At 40.9% G+C, this 21,997-nt stretch overlaps 2 pseudogenes; both read right to left on the minus strand.

The window, feature by feature from the left end:
• Positions 1-21,997, minus strand: part of LOC140502304 (protein RCC2 pseudogene) — a 36,466-nt pseudogene that overhangs the window by 8,180 nt on the left and 6,289 nt on the right.
• On the minus strand, positions 1,435-21,335 carry LOC140500458 (ferritin heavy chain-like; annotated as a pseudogene).

Below are 21,997 nucleotides of genomic sequence, written 5' to 3' on the forward strand. Positions count from 1 at the left end.
CTTTAGAGGGAAAAGGGACAATGGGTTTTTGTAATGTAGTAGACTGACAAAGCATTTATCTAATGAAATAGAATTCTATGTAGTATTTGAGTCCTGCACTTCTTGAGGTGGGGGAGGTATTTTGGGAGAGGAGACAGCACGGTAAAATAATAGTGTTCAGATTGGTTGCCTTAGAGTGGGTTGTACCGGAAGTTATTTAAAGTTATACTTCATGGCATGCCTTGGCTTAGAATGGAGAATTAGTGGGGTCACTGAAGGGGAAGGTGCACGTTTTTGTTCATCATAAGACAAGGGTCCAACAAGGTTGCTTTAAGAAGTAACAAGATCTCCATCATGAAGAATGTTGGAGCAGATTTTGGATGAACACCAAACATACAGAGACCCATGAATAAAGTAGGGATGAGTTCGACTACATGAACTCTGAAGTTTCTTCTAATTCTGAGTATTGTATTTTCTGATTATATAAATATTTTTTCCACTCTGAGATATATGAGGTTAAAAATTTTCTTACCTAAAGTTTGTAGGCTTTAAGTTGTGAAATAAAAGCATATTTTTAATTACACAAAGTCTCTGAAAGCCTGAATCGTCTCTAAAACAAAAAAACAGTCATATGTAGTGTCAGATTTCTTTTCAAAGTGTTGTTGAGAATGTACTTTGTTTAAGACGTGTCTTTTGTTGCACTGACTGAACTGTGCTCCTCACATACAATCCCATAAAAGAAAGCTCTCAAGAGCAGGTGGTGAATTTAAGTCAAATTGAGTAGAATTTGTTATATATTGTTAGAGCTAGAAAAGAGTCGAATTCCCTCATTTTCCAGAAGAAGCAATGAGGGACCAGGAAGGGAAAGCAATTTGCTCAGTGACTGCACCATGAGGTAAGTCTTCTGCCTCCCAGCTCAGTTCCTCTCATTGCACCACATTACATTTCTATCTCTATGACTGGGGAATTACTAGTTACCCAGTCACATGGGTGCTAATGTAGAAGTGGGTTGTTTTTTTTTTATTGTTCAGTTGTTTTTCATTTGTGTCTGACACTTCATGACCATATTTAGAGTTTTCTTGGCAAAGATGTGAGAATGCTGTGCCATTTCCTTCTCCAGTTCATTTTACACATGAGGAACCTGAGGCAAACTGGGTTAAGTGACTTAGTCAGGGTCACACAATAAGTGTCTAAGGCCAGATTTGAACTCAGGAAGATGAGATCCTGACTTCAGACCCAACACTCTATTCATTGTGCTACCTACTTGCCTGAAAGTAAGTGATACCTAACTTAACTAGAACTTCCTTTACCTGAACTGCTAACTTTAGGTTTATCATTGCTCAGCTTTCCTAGGAATAGTATTCAAACACTAAGTGTTCAGGTAGTGATTCCCTCAGCCATTCTCCCATATATACCCCCAGCACCACTGGTGCATCGTCATCTAAAGTGGGGAAATGAATTTGAATTTTTATTTAATTTCCATGATACAATACATTCAGTACAAATCAGACAAAGAGGTACATCCAGACCCCTCTGATCTTGGATTCTAAGAAGTCTGGTAATAATGAGGCCTCATGTGTGTGTAGGAATTCTAACTTTCAAAGCATCTTCTTTACTTTCTCAATCAATTTTCCCATCACACCTGTGGGGGGAAATGTAGAAGAGTCATTATTATGATTCAACAGGTGAGCCATCCTAGGCTTTAGAGAGTTTAAATTTGGAATAATATAGATCTAGATGACCTGTTTATGGTGTTTTTCACTGATGAAAGAAACAAATAATTGTCCGTGGGCTGGCCTGGAAACAGCATTGTCAAATGGCTTTCCCAAGAATCTCTTCTTTCTTCTGAAACTCCCTGTGAGGGAAGGAACAGACTCTTCATTGCTGTTTTCTTCAGAGCTTAAGCTCCTGGTTTCTAAACCAGTGGGAGGCAAAGGCCATTCATGGTGACTGTCTTCACACAGTGTTCCATTCTCCTGGCACCTGGATCTACTCCAGAACCTGTGACTCTCATTGAAGTCTGCAGCAGCCATACACTCAGCAGCCATACACTGATCACAGGAGCACAGAAGCTTCTCACACAGATTCTGCCCTCTACCTAAGGAAGCAAAGGGAAAACCATGGACAGGTCAAAATGTTAGATCCTTGTCACCAAGAATAATTCTTGAGTATATAGTAAAACTTTATCTTTTACCAAGCCTTTCTTTACAATAGCCTTGGGACACAGGGAGTATGATATTATCACCCCCATTTTAAAGATAAGGAAACTGAATCTCAGACAGCTACATGACTTGCCTGTTGCTAGAAAGTAACTGGCAGTACCTGGATTCAAACTCGGATCTTCTCAGATTTGAAGTTGAGCACTCTTTCTACTTCATCAACTCTTACAAAGAAATTTGTTAATTAGAATGCTTCTTTAAGCATAATTTTGTATTATATAATGTGTGGAAATGGAATCCCCTGCTGGATTACAAACTCCCTGAGGAGTTGGAAGACACTTTGGAGATAGTCTTGTCTAGCCCCTGCCTAAAGCAAAGCTCTCATCTATAGCTACTTTAACAGGTGAGCAGACAGTCTGTGCTTGAAAGCTCCCACTCATGGAGAACTCCCACACTAACTCACAAAGCAGCTTAGTCCACTTAAGCATGACACTCACATTTAGGAAACTTTTATGTTTTTCCAATGTATTCTTCCTTATGAATTCTACTCAGTAGTCCTAGTTTTGCCTTCTAGGGGCAAGTAAAAGAAAACTTTGATTTCTCTTCTGCATGACAGCCCTTAATAGATTTGAAGATCCCTGTTTCTTCATCTAATTTGGTCTTCTTTTCTGCAGTCTAAACATCTCCAATTCCTTTAGCCAGTCATGTAGTAAGGCTTTCAGTTCCCTTACCATCCTAGTCACATTTCTCTGGACATGACCCAACTGATCTGAGGTCTTTGTGTTATGCGATGCAGAGAACTAGGCACAATCAACCAGCTGTATTATGACTCGTGTGGAGGAAGACAGAATGAACACCTCCCTTACTCAACATACTGGTCTTTCCCAATTTGTATGTGTGCTAGAACCAAGTATAGTTATCTTTACACAATAGGTACTGAATAAATAATTAACTGAATTTATTGAATTTCAAGGTGGGATAGGACTGGCATTTGCCCTATTTGGACATAGTCATGTCTCAAGGCTTCCCTGTATATCAGATAGAGATTCACAGTTACTACTAGGCGCAGATGAAAATGATAAGTGCCAACGTACATTGTAACTATAAAGCCTTCCCCACCAACCAGCATGTACTTTCTCCTCCTCCACTTCCCAGCTTGCTTTTATATATTCTCTTCACAGGCTGGAATGGAAGCCCCTTGAAGGCACACGCTTTCTTTTTAATTGTATTTGTATCACTAGCACTTGGCACAGGATGTATGTATGTATCGTTTATCTCTCTATCTGTCCTCTCTTGAAAGAGTTACAGGAATGCAAACTATAATTATTCATCGTATTGTAAGTATTTCCCCTGGTAGCCTAAGCTGCCCTTCATATGTGAGTTCTTTGATCAGATCCTGATTATCAGTTCTCATCTCTGAACCATTCCAGGCTTCTTTCTCTCTTACATATAGCCTTTGGTTTAGCCAAATTTATTCACTGAGCTTTGTCTTGTACTTTCTCCACTCTGCATTTTTTTCACTTGCAAAACTTTCTTTTCCAGTTCCCCCAAATCTTTGCATTTCTAAATCCTATCCATTTTTCAAAAGTCAATTCAAATCTCATCCACGAAGATTTTCCCCAATGAAACTTTCCAAGTCCGATCCTTACTTTTCACCTTTTGCTACCTGGCTTCTACCCTTGTCATTCAACTGAAACAAACATGATACTTTTATACCAGATCCAACTCCAATTTTACTTCTTCCATGAAGACTTCTCTGATGATCTCAGCTGAAAGGGATCTCTCCTCTCTTTGATCACCTGAAAACAATTCTGCTAGGCTTTGCTAAGTTGCTACCCTGCTGGAAACACTGTCTTTGCCACTCATTTGACCCATGGCATATGATGCTTTGTATTGTAAATTCTTATTTGTCTATGTGTGCTCCTTGATGGCAGGACTCTTTCTATTTTTTCCTTTTTATGCTCAGAGTTGAGCACTGTGTAAAGTGCATGATAGGTACGGAAGGAATGTTGATTGGTTGAGTATCTCCTCTGCCATATGACCAGTGACTTAGGGACAGGGGCTCTCCATTCTTGGAACAATAGACCCTTACATTGAATGTCATCACAGAGGTAGCCTACACCACTCTACCCCTGAGCAGCCTATTCTGTTTCCTCTATAGATTCCCCAGTAAGTGGTCATCCCATTTCTACTTAAATGCTTCCATTGACAGGGAAATTGTTATAACCCAAGGAGGTTACTCATTTCACTTAAATTTCCACTCAAATTTCCCTAATATTTCTCCTCAATCTGCCTGTTTGCAATTTCTTTCAGTTGTTTTTAGTTCTGTCTTCTTAGGTGAAGCAAAGCAAGTATAACCCTTCAGCATGAGGCTTCTGAATAGCCTTCAAGGTTTTAGCTTTGCTTCTGTCCTCCATGTTTTCCACTCAGATGAGTCCTTAAGCAGGAATCTGGGTATTTGGAAGTTATAGACGAGGATTAGGAAAGGGGGAAAATTGAGAGGGATTAGATGCTACAGCACAGGAATATTAAAAGCTATAAAAGCAAAGTTCACATGCTATATATCTCTCTACAGTTTATAAAAATGGCTTATTCATAACTGCCTTGTGAAAAATGTAAGGCAGAAATTATGACTTCCAGTTTACAGATGATTAAACTAAGGCCCCAAAAAAGTATTAAAGCAGAAAGAAGACTGGACTTGGGACCTAAAGAGACTCATTCAAATACCTGCTCTGCCAGTTACTCTGTGTGATCCTGGGCAAGTCTCATGTGACACTCAGAAGGGTATTTCTCTACTTTGGGGGTTGGAGACATCCTTCCCTAGGAGCTAGATTGCGCAACTTGGGTTTGGGCTCAAATATTGAGGTTTAATTTTCTCATATATAGCATGAAAGACAATGATATTAGAAGCTCAACATGATAGCTGGCAGGAAAAAGTTTGCAAATATTAAAATTGATGGCTTTTTGGAGAAAATGTCTTCATTTTTCAAATAAGGGTTGACTTAGATAACCCCTAAAGTCCATTCCACCTCAATATGGTGTTAAATGTCTTTCAGGTGTAATCTCTTTTCTCACCCAAGGTCTCTCCTAGCTTCTAGTCTTTTTTATTTTTATAATCAACCATTTCAGGGACCTGGAAATATTTCACTATGAAACAATGTACCGATAATACCTCAATAGACATAAAATGTGGATAAATCTTCAGAGACAAGATTTTCATATATTCAGCAGAAATTCAGATCCGATAATGATGTGCTCCCTGCCTCTTCTGAGGCTGAAAAGAAAACAAATTCTTAAGACATGACACCTGTCTTCTCACCAAGGACAAACTATTGTGATTTTAGCAGGTGTAAGCATAGGATTCCTAATGTTCTGACAATGCTCTCCTCTGCTAGGGAGATTCAATAAGGGAATCAAGGGAATCTGCAGACACAGGTGGCATGGGAAATATTCTGCTAAAGAAAAAATGTGACCCCTAATATTGCAGATCTACTTAAAGCAAAGAGAATTCCATTCCAGAACTCGAGTATTCAATTGCTTAGTTAAGAGTTATAAGAAATTTTAGACTTGTAAAATGTGAAAGAGTCTGTAAGATATCTTATTCAACCTGCCAATTTTGAATATTAAAGACTCAAGGCCCAGAAAGGTCAGCCAGCTAGTAAGTGTAAGATCCCAGACTTGAGCCAAGGCTCACTCCTTCTCAGCTCTTTGTGGTTTCTGCTATACGTCTTCTTGGTATTGTTCACTTGTATCTGGCTGTGGCCATGTGGACCACACAATCCATGGGGTTTTCTTGGCAAAGATAATGGATTGGTTTGCCATTTCCAAACCCCAGTGGATTGAGGAAAATGGAGGTTAAGTGAATTGCCCAGGGTGATAGAGCTGGTAGGGTCTGGGGCTGAATTTGTACTCAGGTCTTCCGATCCCAGGCTCAACACTCTATGTACTGATAGATACACTACTCCCTGCTTTGACATAGCCTTATCATATGAAAATTGACCAGGTCTATATCCCATTCACAGCCTTCCCAATTCCCCTAAGGGACAACTAGAAACCAGAGAAAATCAAATAAGGTCCAAGTGTTCATGTATTCAAATCTTCCCCACACATGATTGCATAAGAACAGGGTCTTCAGAAAGAAAATCCCCTTACCTTGGGAATAAATTTTATAGTTTTCAGCTCCATACAAAGAGAAGATTTTCTAATAATGAGGGCTGTCCAAAATGCAATGAGATTCCTCAGGTCATCCTAGGTGATCTTCATCATGGTGGTGATCTTCAAAGGTTTAAGATAATCATCGATTGGGGATATTGGCTTTATATTCATTTTTTTTTTGGATGTGTAACTAGTCGCTTTATTGAGATGTAAATGGTGGTAATTTTTGGGTAAAACTTATGGCCAGATAACCAAAATATACGTGCACTGAAAGATAGGAATGGTCATGCACACAGTTCCCAGATGTGGGGAAGCCAAGTTGGCTTAGCTCTCATTGTCACTGTGCCCAAGGGTGTGCTTGTCAAAAAGATAATCCTCTGTGCTAGAATCTGGGGTGCCCATTTTGCAAAGGTTGGCTATGTGATCACCCAGTTGTCTGATGGACTTTACCTGTTCGTCCAAATAGTGGGTTTAGATGAAATCACATAAATGGGGTCATTCTTGTCATTTGTCAGCTTGTGCAATTCCAGTAATGAGTGATTGACATTTTTTTCCAAGTGCAGAGCGTATTCCACTGCATTCAACCCACTCTTTCAGTCACCTTGGTGTGGCTTCTTCATATCTTGCAGGAAGATGGGGCTGCCAAGCTGGTTCCGGAGTTTCATCAGCTTCTCAGCATGCTGTCTTTCCTCCTGAGACTGGTAGGGGAAGTAGTTCCCAAAGTTCTTCAATGCTACTTCATCTTGGTGTAAGTAGTAAGACATGGAGAGTTAGACATGGGAGGCATAGAGTTCCCTTTTGATCTAGCAGTTGATGGCAGCTTCCAAGTCCTGGTGGTAGTTCTGCTGCACCTGATAGGGGGCTGATGTGGTCATGGCAGCAGTGGAGGCTGTGCAGTGGGTGGGGTTGAAGTTGGGGAAGTGGTAGAGGCAGCGATGGCAGCTGAGGCCAGGGGCCAGGAGGTGGGGGTGGCTGAGCTGCTTCTGCTGCATCAAAGGGAGGAGGGAACGAAGTGTTGGTTAGTGGAGGTGTAGGTGGACAGGTACGTAAGGGCAGCTCTGGGAAGAAATCGAGGAGTGGGTTCTGTATAAGCACTGTGGAAGGAGGAAACCTCAGAGACTCCCTTTCCCTGCTCTTCTGGTCGATTGGGTGTATTGTTGAAGAGTCTCTTTGTTGATGAATTATATGAATTATTTCAAAGAAACTTTGGGTTTTCCTTCCAATATTGATTCTGTGACTTGGCAAAAATAAAAGGTTGAAATCGTTTAGCTGTTCAAAAGGAGCATGATTGTGAGTTCAGGGTTCTTTCAGCATCCCTTCAACATCACATGTATTGGCAGCCATGTATGTAGGTGTAGGTCAATTCTTGATTTTAAAGCTTTAGAAAAGGCCATTGTTGTTGCTATGATTAAATGCCTGTTCTAGATAAAACTTAGCACTTAGGAAAGTAGATTAAATTCAATTGTTAGGCTGTTAGCACAATAGCTAGACCTGGAAAATGTCACTGTTGGAGTTCATATGACAGCAAAACTTGCATGAGTAGGTGTATTTAGTTGCAAAGAGCTTCTCTGGAATGTGTTTCCGTGTGGAGCAGGAGGATGCTTTTGGAGGAGGGATTCTTATCTTAGAGTGACTTTCTTGGAAGTGGGGATTTTTACAAGGATCTCTTGGAAGGTTTTTGTTTGTTTGTTTATGTGTCTTTGTTTTTGGGTATTTGTTTTCGTTTTTTTTTGTTTCTGGATGTAATTTTCCAGATAAAGTGAAATTTCAGTGTGTCTGACTGTGGCTGATCACACCAATATGAGCTCCAAATGCTCTACCACAGGTGGGGCACAGAGAGTCCATGTGAATATTTGGGGTAAACATTCCAAATTTTTGAATCCTGTGTTTGGTTTGTGCTGTCTCTACCTCCTTTGCTCAAAGTGCACAGCACACTTTCTGATGTGGGCATGCCATGCTGAGTGGTCCTCTTCCAGTGTTTCCAATGTTGCACAGTCAAATCTAAAGTTCTTGAGAGTGTTCTGGTATCATTTCTTCTGGCCACCATTTGATCTCCTGCCCCATGAGAATTCTCCATAATATAGTATTTTTGGGAAGCTAACATTTTGCATTCACACATCTTGGCCAGCTCTTCACAGTTGCACCCTCGGAAGCATAGTTTGAATATTTGGCAGCTCAGCTCAAGGAAGGTCTTCAATGTCTGCTACCTTATTCTGCCAGGTGATCCTCAGAATCTTCCTAAGACAGTTACAATGGAAGCAATTCAGTTTCTTGGCATAGTATTGGTAAACTGTTCATGTTTCACAAGCACGCCACAATGAGGTCAGCGCAATAGCTCTGCAGACTTTCAATTTGGTAGTGCGTCTGATACCTCTTCTCTCCCAAATTTTTCTTCAGAGCCTTCCAAACACTGAGCAAGCTCTGTCAGTGTGTGCATCAACCTCATTGTCAATGTGTTCATCCCTGAAAGTACACTACCAAGATAAGTGAACTTATTCACAGCTTTCAAAAGTTCTCCATTTGTTATAACTTATAGTTCCATGTACAGATAGTGTGGTGGTGGCTGATGGAGCACCTGTGTTTCCTTGGTATGAATTATTAGGCCAAAATTAGCACAGGCAACAGAGAATTGATCCATGCTTTGTTGCATCTCAGCTTCAAAGGCTGCATTGTGTGCACAATCATCTGAAAACAGAAAATCATGCATCAACACTCCCTCCACGTTGGTCTTGTCTTGCAGCCTTTTCAAATTGAAGAACTTACCATCAGTATGGTAGTTGACCTTGATGCCATGCTCATCCTCACTGAAAGCATTAGTCAATATGGCTGACAACATCCTGTTAATAATCATTGGCACAAACACACAGCCCTGTTTCACTCCAATAGTGACTGGGAAGTCACGAGAGCTTTGTCCATTGTCCAGAACCAGGGCAAATGTGCCATCGTGAAATTGACATACAATATTGATGAACTTCTTTGGGCAATCAAATTTTGACATAACTTTCCATAAGCCTCACCAGTAACAGTGTCAAAGGCCTTGTTCAGATTTACAAATGGTATCCATCAACATACTCATCATAACAAATGCAAGCATAGTTTTCATCCACAGAATAGAAATGCATCAGGTGCCTTTTGAATGAAGCAAGACATGATGAAGAATATTTGCTGAACTCAGTTCAATTTAGTTCAATTAAACAAATATTAACTATGCAAACTAAATGAAGCCAGGAAGCCTTTGTCAATGAAAGTTTGTGTAGGTCAATGGAGAGAACATCTGATTGCATATCAGAAGCCTGTGCTTGAATTCTGGATCCCTGCTATTAAAGCACCATGTGACATTCAGAAAGACATTTCTCCACTTTGAGGATTGGAGTCATCCTTCCCTAGGAGCCAGTTTGCAGAACTTGGATTTGGGTTCACATACCAAGCTTTAATTTTCTTATCTGTAGCATGAAGACGACAGCATTAGCAGCTCAACATGATTGTTGAGAGGACAAATTTTCAAATATTAAAATTTATGGTGTTTTGGAGAAAATTTCTGCATTTTTGAAATAAGGTTGGCTTAGGTAACCACTAAAGTCCATTCCACCACACTGTGGTGTTAAATTTCTTTCATGTGTAGTCTCTTCTCTCACCCAAGGTCTCTTCTGGCTTCTAGTATTTTTTATTTTTTCAATCAACCATTGCAAGAACCTGGAAATATTTCACTCTGACACAATGTACCGATTATATCTCAATAGATACAAAATGTGGATAAATCTTCAGAGACAAGATTTTCATGTATTCAGCAGAGATTCAGACTTGATAATGACATGTCCCCTGGCTCTTTAGAGTCTGAAAAGAAAAGAAATTCTTAAGATATGATACCTGCCTTATCACCAAGGACAAACTATTGTGATTTTAGCAGGTGTAAGCACAGGATTCCTAATGCTCTGACAATGCTCTCCTCTGCTAGGGAGATTCAATAAGGGAATCAAGGGAATCTGCAGACACAGGTGGCATGGGAAATATTCTACTAAAGGGAAAACGTGACACCTACCATTGTAGATCTACTTAAAGCCACGAGAGTTCTATAGCAGGAATGTAATATTTAATTGCTCAGTTAAGAAGTGAAAGAAATTTTAGACTTGTAAAATGTGAAAGAGTCCTTAAGATCTCTTATTCAACCTGCCAATTTTGAATATTAAAGGCTCAAGGCCGAGAAAGTTCACCCAGGCAGTAACTGTAAGATCCCAAACTTGAGCCTGAGCCCACTCCTTCTCACCTCTTTGTAATTTTTGCTATACCTCTTCTTGGTATTTTTCACTTGTGTCTGACTGTGGCCATGTGGAACATACAGTCCATGAGGTTTTCTTGGCAAAGGCAATGGAGTGGTTTGTTGTTTCCTAACCCCAGTGAATTAAGGCAAATGGTGGTTAAATGAATTGCCCAGGTTGATAGAGGTGGTAGGGTCTGAGGCTGAATTTGTACTCAGGTCTTCTGATCCCAGGCTCAACACTCTATCTCCTGATAGATCCCCTACTCCCTGCTTTAATTTAGCCTTATCATATGAAAATTGACCAGGTCTATATCCCATTCACAGCCTTCCCTGTCCCCCTAGGGGACAAGCAGAAACCAGAGAAATCAATTAAGCTCCAAATGTTAATGTATTCACTCCTTCCCCAAACATGATTGCATATGAACAGGGTGCTCCAGAAACAAAATCCACTTACCTTAAGGAATAAATTGGAGAGTTTTCAGCTCCATGCAAAGAGAAGTCTTTCTAATAATGAGGGCTGTCCAAAATGCAGTGAGATTCTCCAGGTCATCTTGGGTGATCTTTATCATTGTGGTGATTTTTAAAGATTTGTGATAAGCATTGATTGGGGATATTGGCTTGTTTTTCTTTTTCTTTTTCTTTTTTTTTTTTCTTGTTCCATTAGTAACTAGTCACCTTATTGAGATGTAAATGGTGGTAGTTTTTTGGTACAAATTCTGGCCAGATAACCAACACATGCATGAACTGAAATACAGTAAGAGTCATGCCCACAGTTCCCAGGTCTGGGGGAAGCCAGGTATGACTTAGCTCTCATTGTCACTGTCTCCAGGGCTGTGCTTGTCAAAAAGACATTCCTCCATGCCAGAATCTGGGGCCCCCATTTTGCCCGGGTTGTTTACGGGATCACCCAGTTGTGTGATGGACTTTACCTGTTCTCCCAAGTAGTGGATTGCAATGAAATCACATGAATGAGGGTCATTCTTGTCAGTTGTTAGCTTGTGCAATTTCAGTAATGACTGACTGAGATTTTTTTCCAAGTGCAGAGCACACTCCATTACTTTCAGCCCACTCTCCCAGTCACCTTGGTGTGGCTTCTTGATGTCTTGCAGAAAGATGGGGCTGCCAAGCTGGTTCTGGAGTTTCCCCTACTGGGACTGGTAGAGGAAATACTTTGCAAAGTTCTTCAGCGCTACATCATCTTGGTCAAAGTAGTAAGACATGGAGAGTTAGACATAGGAATAGTAGAGCTCCTGTTTGATATAGTGTTTGATGGTGGCCTCCAAATCCTGGTGGTAGTTCTGCCTCATCTGAGAATGGGCCAATGTGGTCATGGCAGGGGTGGAGGCTGTGTAGTGGCTGGGGCTGAAGTTGAGCAGGTGGTGGAGGTAGCAAAGGCAGCTGAAGCCAGGGACCAGGGGCTGGGGGTGGCTGAGCTGCTTCTGCTGCATGGAAGGGAGGATGGACTAAGTGTTGGTCAGTGGAGGTGTAGGTGGACAAGTGGGTAATGGCAGCTCTGGATAGAAATGGAGCAGTGGGTTCTGTATAAGCACTGTTGATATAGGAAACCTCAGAGACTCCCTTTCCCTGCTCTTCTGGTCGGTTGGGAGTATTGTTGAAGAGTTTCTTTGTTGATGAGTTGTATGAAGTATTTCAGAGGAACTTGGGGTTTTCCTTCCAATATTGCTTCTGTGACTACGGAAAAATAAAAGGTTGAAATCATTTAGCTGGCAAAGAGGAGCATGGATTGTGAGTTTGGGATTCTTTCAGCATCCCTTCAACATCACAGGATATTGGTGGCCATGTCTTTAGCTGTAGGTCAATTCTTGGTTTTAAAGCTTTAGAAAAGGCCAGTGTTGTTTGTATGATTAAATACCTGTTCTAGACAAAACTTAGTACTTAGGCAGCTAGATAAAAATTCAGTTGTTAGGCTGTTAGCACAAGAGCTCGCCTTGGAAAATGTCATTGTCGGAGTTCATATGAAAGCAAAACTTGCAGGAGTAGGTGTATTTAGTTGCAAAGAGCTTCTCTGGAATTTGTTTCCGTGTGGAGCAGGAGGATGCTTTTGGAGGGATTCTTGTCTTAGAGTGACATTCTTGGAAGTGGGGATTTTTACAAGGATCTCTTGGAAGGTTTTTGTTTATTTGTTTTATTTATGTTTCTTTGTTTTTGGGGGGTTTTTGTTCGTTTTTGTTTCTGGATGGAATTTCCAAGATAAAGTGGAATTTCAATGTGTCTGACTGTGCTGATCACACCAATATGAGCTCAGAATGCTCTACCACAGGTGGGGCACAGAGAGTCCATGTGAATATTTGGGGTAAATATTCCAAATTTCCGCATCCTGTGTTTGCTTTGTGCTGTCTCTAGCCTGCTTTGCTCAAAGTGCACAGCACCCTTTCTGATGTGGGCATGCCATGCTGAGTCGTCCTCTTCCAGTGTCTCCAATGTTGCACAGTCAAATCCAAAGTTCTTGAGAGTGTCCTGGCATCATTCCTTCAGGCCACCATGCGATCTCCTGCCCCTTGCAAATTCTCCATAAAAAAGTCTTTTTGGCAAGTCAACGTTATGCATTCAAACATCTTGGCCAGCCCATCAGAGTTGCACCTTCTCAAGCATAGTTTGAATACTTGGTAATTGAATTCTAGCAAGGACTTAAGTGTCTCCTAACCTATCCTACCAGGTGATCCTCAGAATCTTCCTAAGATAGTTCCAATGGAAGCGATTCAGTTTCTTGACAAGGCACTGGTAGACTTTCCTTGTTTCACAAGGACACAACAATGAGGTCATCACAATGCCTTTGTAGAGTTTAAGTTTGGTCGTCAGTCTGATACCTCTTCTTTCCCAAACTTTTCTTCAGAGCCTTCCAAACACTGAGCTAGCTCTGTCAATGTGCGCATCCACCTCATTGTCAATGTGTTCATCCCTGGAAAGTACACTACCAAGATAAGTGAACTTACTCACAGCTTTCAAAACTTCTCCAATTGTTGTAACCAATGGTTTCACTTACAAATAGTGTGGAGGTGGCTGATGGAGCACCTGTGTTTTTTGGTATCAATTATTAGGCCAAAATTAGCACAAGCAACAGAGAATTGATCCGTGTTTTGTTGCATCTCACCTTCAGAGGCTGCATCGAGTACACAATCATCTGCAAACTGAAAATTATGCTCCAACACTCCTTCCACTTTGTTCTTGGCTTGTAGCCTTTTCAAATTGAAGAACTTGTCATCAGTACAGTTGTAGACCTTGAGGTTATGCTCATCCTCATTGAAAACATTAGTCAACATGGTTGAAAACATCATGCTAATAAGCATGGGAACAAGTATACAGCCCTGTTTCACTCCACCGGTGAGTGGGAAGTCCTGAGAGCTTTGCCCATTGTCCAGAAGCAAGGAAAACATGCCATGGTGAAATTGATATAAAATATTGATGAACTTCTTTGGGCAATCAAATTTTGACATAACTTTCCTTAATCCCTCGCCAGTAACAGTGTCAAAGGCATTGGTCATATCTACAAATGGTATCCATCAACATACTCATCAGAACAAATGGAAGCATAATTTTCATCAACAGAATAGAAATGAATCAGCTGCCTGTTGAATGAAACAAGACATGATGAAGAGTATTTGCTCAACTCAGTTCAATTCAGTTCAATTTAAGAAATATCAATCATGCAACCTCAATGTAGCCAGGATGCCTTTGTCAATGGAAGTCTGTGTAGGTCAGTGGAGAGAACATTTGATTGCATAGCTGAAGCCTGTCCTTGAATTCTGGATCCCAGCTGTTAAAGTACCATGTGACATTCAGAAAGACATTTCTCCACTTTGAGGGTTGGAGTCATTCTTCCCTAGGAGCTGGTTTGCAGAATTTAGATTTGGGCTCAAATACCCAGGTTTAATTTTCTCATCTTCTGCAGCATGAAGACAATGACATTGGAAGCTCAACATGATTGTTAGGAGGACAAAGTTTGCAAATATTAAAATTTATGTTTTTTTTGTAGAAAATTTCTTCATTTTTCAAATAAGAGTTGACTGAGATAACCCTTAATGTCCATACCACCACACTATGGTGTTAAATTTCTTTCAAGTGTAATCTGTTCTCTCACCCAAGGTCTCTTCTGGCTTCTAGGAATTTTTATTTTCATAATTGACCTCTGCAGGAACCTGGAAATATTTCACTCTGACACAACGTACCAACAATATCTCAATAGATATAAAATGTGGATAAATCTTCAGAGACAAGATTTTTATATATTCAGCAGAGATTCAGAGCTGATAATGACATGTCCCCTGATTCTTTTGAGGCTGAAAAGAAAAGAAATTCTTAAGTCATGATACTTGTCTTGTCACCAAGCACAAACTATTATGAGTTCAGCAGGTGAAAGCATAGTATTCCTAATGCCCTGAAAATGCTGTCCTCTGGTAGGTAGCTTAAGTAAGGGTATCAAGGGAATCTACAGACACAGGTGGCATGGGAAATATTCTACTAAAGAGAAAACAGGACACCTACCATTGTTAGATCTATTTAAAACCAAGAGAATTCCACAGCAGAACTGTAGTATTTAATTGCTCAGTTAAGAAGTGTAAGAAATTTTAGACTTGTAAAATGTGAAAGAATCCTTAAGATCTCTTATTCAACCTGTCAATTTTGAATATTAAAGACTCAAGGCCCAGAAAGGTCACCTAGAGGGTAAGTGTAAGATCTCAGACGTGAGCCTGGGCCCACACTTTCTCAGCTCCTTGTGTTCTCTGCTCTACCTCTTCTTGCTATTGTTCACTTGTGTCTGACTGTGGCCATGTGGACCATACAGTCTTTGGGGTTTTCTTGGCAAAAATAATGGAGTGGTTTGCCATTTCCAAACCCCAGTAGATTAAGGAAACTGGAGGTTAAGTGAATTGCCCAGGGTGATAGAGTTGGTAGGGCCTGAGGTTGAATTTGTACTCAGGTCTTCTGATCCCAGACTCAACTCTCTATGTACTGATAGATGCCCTACTCCCTGATTTGATACAGCCTTATCATAGGATAATTGACCAGGTATATATCCCATTCATGGCCTTCCCTATTCCCCTAAGGGACAACCAGAAACTAGAGAAAATCAACTAAGCTCCAAGTGTTCATCTATTCACCCCTTCCCCAGACATGATTGCATAAGAACAGGGTCTTCAGAAAGAAAATCCCCTTACCTCAGGGAATAAATTGTAGAGTTTTCAGCTCCATGCAAAGAGAAGACTTTCTAATAATGAGGGCTGTCCAAAATGCAATGAGATTCCTGAGGTCATCCTGGGTGATCATTATTGTGGTGATTTTTAAAGGTTTCAGATAAGCATCGATTAGGGATATTGGCTTGATATTTGGTTTTTTTTTTTTTTGGATGAGTAACTAGTCACTTCATTGAGATGTAAATGTGGTAATTTTTTGGTACAACTTATGGCTAGATAACCAAAATATACGTGCACTGAAAGATAGGAAGGGTCATGCACACAGTTCCCAGATGTGGGGGAAGCCAAGTTGGCTGAGCTCTCATTGTCACTGTCCCCAAGGATGTGCTTGTCAAAAAGATATTCCTCTGTGATAGAATCTGGGGCTGTCATTTTGCCCAGGTTGGCTACGTGATCACCCAGTTGTGTGATGGACATTATCTGTTCGTCCAAATAGTGGGTTTAGATGAAATCACATAAATGGGGTCATTCTTGTCATTTGTTAACTTGTACAATTCCAGTAATGACTGACTGACATTTTTTTCCAAGTACAGAGGACATTCCACTGCATTCAGCCTACTCTTTCAGTCACCTTGGTGTGACTTCTTGATGTGTTGCAGGAAGATGGGGCTGCCAAGCTGGTTCTGGAGTTTCATCAGCTTCTCAGCATGCTCCCTTTCCTCCTGAGACTGGTAGAGGAAGTACTTCACAAAGTTCTTCAATGATACATCATCTTGGTGTAAGTAGTAAGACATGGAGAGATAGACATGGGAGGCATAGAGTTCCCGTTTGATGTAGCAGTTGATGGCAGCTTGCAAGTCCTGGTGGTAGTTCTACTGCACCTGAGAGGAGGCCGATTGTTGTCATGGCAGCAGTGGAGGCTGTGCAGTGGCTGGGGCTGAAGTTGGGGAAGTTGTAGAGGCAGCTATGGCAGCTGAAGCCAGGATCCAGGAGCTCGGGGCAGGTGAGCTGCTTCTGCTGAATCAAAGGGAGGAGGGAGGAAGTGTTGGTTATTGGAGGTGTAGGTGAACAGGTAGGTAAGGGCACCTGTGGGGAAAAATGGAGGAGTGGGTTCTGTATAAGCACTGTGGAAGTAGGAAACCTCAGAGACTCCCTTTCCCTACTCTTCTGGTCCATTGGGAGTATTGTTGAAGAGTCTCTTTGTTGATGAGTTATATGAATTATTTCAAGGGAACCTGGGGTTTTCCTTCCAATATTGATTCTGCAACTCTGGAAAAATAAAAGTTTGAAATCATTTACCTGGCCAAGAGGAGCATGGATTGTGAGTTCATGGTTCTTTCAGCATCCCTTCAACATCACAGGATATTGGAGGCCATATATTTAGCTGTAGGTCAATTCTTGGTTTTAAAGCTTTAGAAAAGTCTCATGTTGTTTCAATGATTAAATACCTGTTCTAGACAAAACTTAGTACGTAGGAAACTAGATGAAAATTCAGTCGTTAGGCTGTTAGCACAATAGCTAGCCCTGGAAAATGTCACTGTTGGAGTCAATATGAAAGGAAAACTTGCATGAGTAGGTGTATTTAGCTGCAAAGAGCCTCTCTAGAATCTTTTTCCATGTGGAGCAGGAGGATCCCTTTAGAAGAGGGATTCTTTTTTTATAGTGACATTCTTCAAAGTGGGGAATTTTAAAAGGATGCTCTTGGAAGAAGGTTTTTTCTTTTTTAGTTTTTATGACTTTGGTTTTTTGGTTTTTTTTGTTTTTTTGGATGCAATTTCCAAGATGAAATGGAATTTTAGTGTGTCTGACTGTGGCTGAATACACCAATATGAACTGACAATGCTCTGCTACAGGTGGGACTCAGAGAGTCCATGTGAATATTTGAGGTGAATATTCCAAATTTCTGTTTCCTGCATTTGCTTTGTGCTGCCTCAATCCTGCTTTGCTCAAAGCGTACGGCACCCTTTCTGATGTGGGCCTACCATGCTGAGCCGTCCTGTGCCAGTGTCTCCAATGTTGCATAGATAAATCCACAGTTTTTGAGAGTGTACTGATATCATTCCCTGTGGCCACCATGTGATCTCCTGTCCCATGTGAAATCTCCATATAATAATCATTTTGGCAAGCTAACATTTGGCATTCAAACATCTAGGCCACCCCATCAGAGTTGCACCCTCTCAAGCATAGTTTGAATACTTGGTAATTCAGTTCTAGCAAGGACTCCAGTATCTCCTACCTTATCCTGCCATGTGATCCTCAGAATCTTCCTAAGATAATTCCAATGGAAATGATTCAGTTTCTTGGCATGGCACTGGTAGACTTTCCTTGTTTCAGAAGCACACAACAATGAGGTCATCACAATGGCTCTGTAGACTTTCAGCGTGGTAGTCAGTCTGATACCTCTTCTCTCCCAAACTTTTCTTCAGAGCCTCCCGAACACTGAGCGAACTCTAGAAATGTGTGCATCAACCTCATTGTCAATGTGTTCATCCTTGGAAAGTACAGTACCAAGAGAAGCGAACTTATTCACAGCTTTCAAAACTCCTCCATTTGTTGTAACTGATGCTTTCATGTACAGATAGTGTGGTGGTGCCTGATGGAACACCTGTGTTTCTTTGGTATTAATTAATAGGCCAAAATTAGCACAAGCAACAGAGAATTGATCCATGCTTTGTTGCATCTCATCTTCAGAGGCAGCACTGAGTCCACAATCATCTGAAAACAGAAAATAATGCTCCAAAACTCCCTCCACTTTGGTCTTCGCTTTTAGTCTTTTCAAATTGAAGAATTTGCCATCAGTACGGTAGTAGACCTTGAGGTCGTGCTAATCCTCATTGAAAGCATTAGTCAACATGGCGGAAAACATCATGCTAATAAGCATGGGAAGAAGCAGACAGCCCTGTTTCACTCCACTGGTGACTAGGAAGTCACGAGAGCTTTGTCCATTGTCCAGAACCAGAGCAAACATGCCATCACAAAATTGACATACAATATTAATGAACTTCTTTGGGCAATCAAATTTTGACTTAACTTTCCTTAATCCCTCACCAGTAACAGTGTCAAAGGCCTTGGTCAGATCTACAAATGTTATCCATCAACATACTGATCAGAACAAATGCAAGCATAGCTTTCATCCACAGAATAGAAATGAATCAGCTGCCTGTTGAATGAAGGAAGACATGATGAAAAATATTTGCTGAACTCAGTTCAATTCAGTTCAATTAAACAAATATTATTTATGAAAACTAAATGCAGCCAGGAAGCCTTTGTCAGTGGAAGTCTGGTAGGTCAGTGGAGACAACACTTGATTGCATATCAGAAGCTTGTCCTTGAATTCTAGATTCCAGCTATTAAAGTACCATATGACATTCAGAAAGGTATTTGAGGTTTGGAGTCATCCTTCCCTAGTAATTGGTTTGCAGAACTTGGATTTGGGCTCAAATACCCAGGTTTAATTTTCTCATCTGTAGCATGAAGACAATGTCATTAGCAGCTCAACATGATTGTTAGAAGGAAAACATTTGCAAATATTAAAATTTTTGGTTTTTTGGAGAAAATTTCTTCATTTTTCAAATAAGCGTTGACTTCCATAACCCCTGAAGTCCATTCCACCACAACATCATGTTAAATTCTTTCAAGTGTAATCTACTCTCTCACCCAAAGTCTCTTCTGTCTTCTAGGAATTTTCATTTTAATAATAAACCATTGCAGGAACCTGGAAATATTTCACTCTGACACAATGTACCGATAATACCTCAACAGACATAAAATGTGGAAAAATCTTCAGAGATAAGATTTTCATATATTCAGTAGAGATGCAGACCTGATAATGACTTGTTCCCTGGCTCTTTTGAGGCTGAAAAGAAAAGAAATTCTTTAGACATGACACCTGTCTTATCACCAAGGACAAACTATTGTGAGTTCAGCAGGTGAAAGCATAGGATTCCTGATGCCCTGACAATGCTGTCCTCTGCTAGGGAGCTTAGGTAAAGGAATCAAGGGAATCTGCAGACATAGGTGGGAAGGGAAATATTCTACTAAAGAGAAAACAGGACACCTACCCTTGTTAGATCTACTTAAAACCAAGAGAATTCCATAGCAGGAATGTAGTATTCAATTGCTCAGTTAAGAATTTAAAGAAATTTTAGAGTTGTAAAATGTGTAAGAGTTCTTAAGCTCTCTTATTCAACCTGTCAGTTTTCAATATTAGAGACTCAAGGCCCAGAAAGGTCACCCAGCTAGTAAGTGTAAGATCTCAGACTTGAGCCCGGGCCCACATTTTCTCAGCTCTTTGTGTTCTCTGCTATAACTCTTCTGGGTGCTGCTCACTTGTATCTGACTATGGGCATGTGGACCATACAGTCCATGGAATTTTCTTGGCAAAAATAATGGAGTGGTTTGCCATTTCCAAACCCCAGTGGATTAAGGAAAATGAAGATTAAGTGAATTTTTCAGGGTGATAGAGCTGGTAGGGTCCGAGGCTGAATTTGTACTCAGGTCTTCCGATCCCAGGCTCAACACTCTATCTACTGAAAAATACCCTACTCCTTGCTTTAACATAGCCTTATCATATGAAAATTTGCCAGGTCTATGTCCCATTCACAGCCTTCCCTATTCCCCTAAGGGACAACCAGAAACCAGAGAAACTCAACTAAGCTCCAAGTGTTCATGTATTAACCCCTTCCCAGAAATGATTGCAATATGAACAGGGTCTTCAGAATCAAAATCCACTTACCTTAGGGAATAAATTGTAGAGTTTTCAGCTCCAAGCAAAGAGAAGGCTTTCTAGTAATGAGTGCTGTCCAAAATGCAATGGGATTCTTCAGGTCATCCTGGGTGATCTTCATCATTTTGGTGATATTGAAAGGTCTGAGATAAGCATTGATTGGGGATATTAGGGTTGTTTTTCATTTTTTTTGCTTGTTTTTCTTTTTTTTTTATTATTGCCTAGTCACTTTATTTAGATGTATATGGTGGTAGTTTTTTGGTAGGAATTACGGCCAGATAACCAAAATATGCATGCACTGAAAGACAGTAAGAGTCATGCCCACATTTCCCAGGTGTGTGGGAAGCCAGGCTGGCTTAGATCTCATTGTCACTGTGCCCAAGGGTGTGCTTGTCCAAAAGATATTCCTCTGTGCTAGAATCTGGGGCCCCCATTTTGCCCAGGTTGGCCACTTGATCACCCAGTTGTTTGATGGACTTTACCTGTACGTCCCATAGTGGGTTTCGATGAAATCACATACATGGGGTCATTCTTGTCATTTGTCAGCTTGTGCAATTCCAGTAATGACTGATTGACATTTTTTTCCAAGCGCAAAGCACATACCACTGCATTCAGCCCACCCTTTCAGTCACCTTGGTGTGACTTCTTGATGTGTTGCAGCAAGATGGGCTACCAAGCTGGTTCTGGAGTTTCATCAGCTTCTCAGCATGCTCCCTTTCCTCTTGAGACTGGTAGAGGAAGTACTTCACAAATTTCTTCAATGCTACATCATCTTGGTGTAAGTAGTAAGACATGGAGATTTAGACATAGGAGGCGTAGATTTCCCATTTGATCTATCAGTTGATGGCAGCTTCCAAGTCCTGGTGGTAGTTCTGCTGCACCTGAGAGGGGGCCGACATGGTCATGGCAGCAGTGGAGGCTGTGCAGTGGCTGGGGCTGTAGTTGGGGAAGCAGTAGCGGCGCAATGGCAGCTGAGGCCAGGGGCCAGGAGGTGGGGGTGGCTGAGCTTCTTCTGCTGCATCAAAGGGAGGAGGGACAAAGCATTGGTTAGTGGAGGTGGAGGTGGACAGGTAGGTAAGGGCACCTCTGAGGAGCAATCGAGGAGTGGGTTCTGTATAAGCACTGTGGAAGGAGGAAACCTCAGAGACTCCCTGTCCTTGCTCTTCTGGTCCATTGGGGGTATTGTTGAAGAGTCTCTTTGTTGATGAGTTATATGAATTATTTCAGAGGAACTTGGGGTTTTCCTTCCAATATTGATTCTGTGACTGGGAAAAATAAAAGGCTGAAATCGTTCAGGTGGCAAAGAGGAACATGATTGTGAGTTCAGGATTCTTTCAGCATCCCTTCAACATCACAGGATATTGGCGGCCATGTATTTAGCTGTAGATCAATTCTTTGTTTTAAAGCTTTAGAAAAGGCTCCTGTTGTTTCTATGATTAAATGCCCGTTCTAGACAAAGGTTAGTACTTTGGAAACTAGATAAAAATTCAATTATTAGGCTGTTAGCATAATAGCCAGCCCTGGAAAATGTCACTGTTGGAGTCAATATGAAAGAAAAACTTGCATG

Source organism: Notamacropus eugenii, chromosome 4 (assembly GCF_028372415.1).
Source record: "Notamacropus eugenii isolate mMacEug1 chromosome 4, mMacEug1.pri_v2, whole genome shotgun sequence".
In the NCBI taxonomy this organism is placed as follows: Eukaryota; Metazoa; Chordata; class Mammalia; order Diprotodontia; family Macropodidae; genus Notamacropus; species Notamacropus eugenii.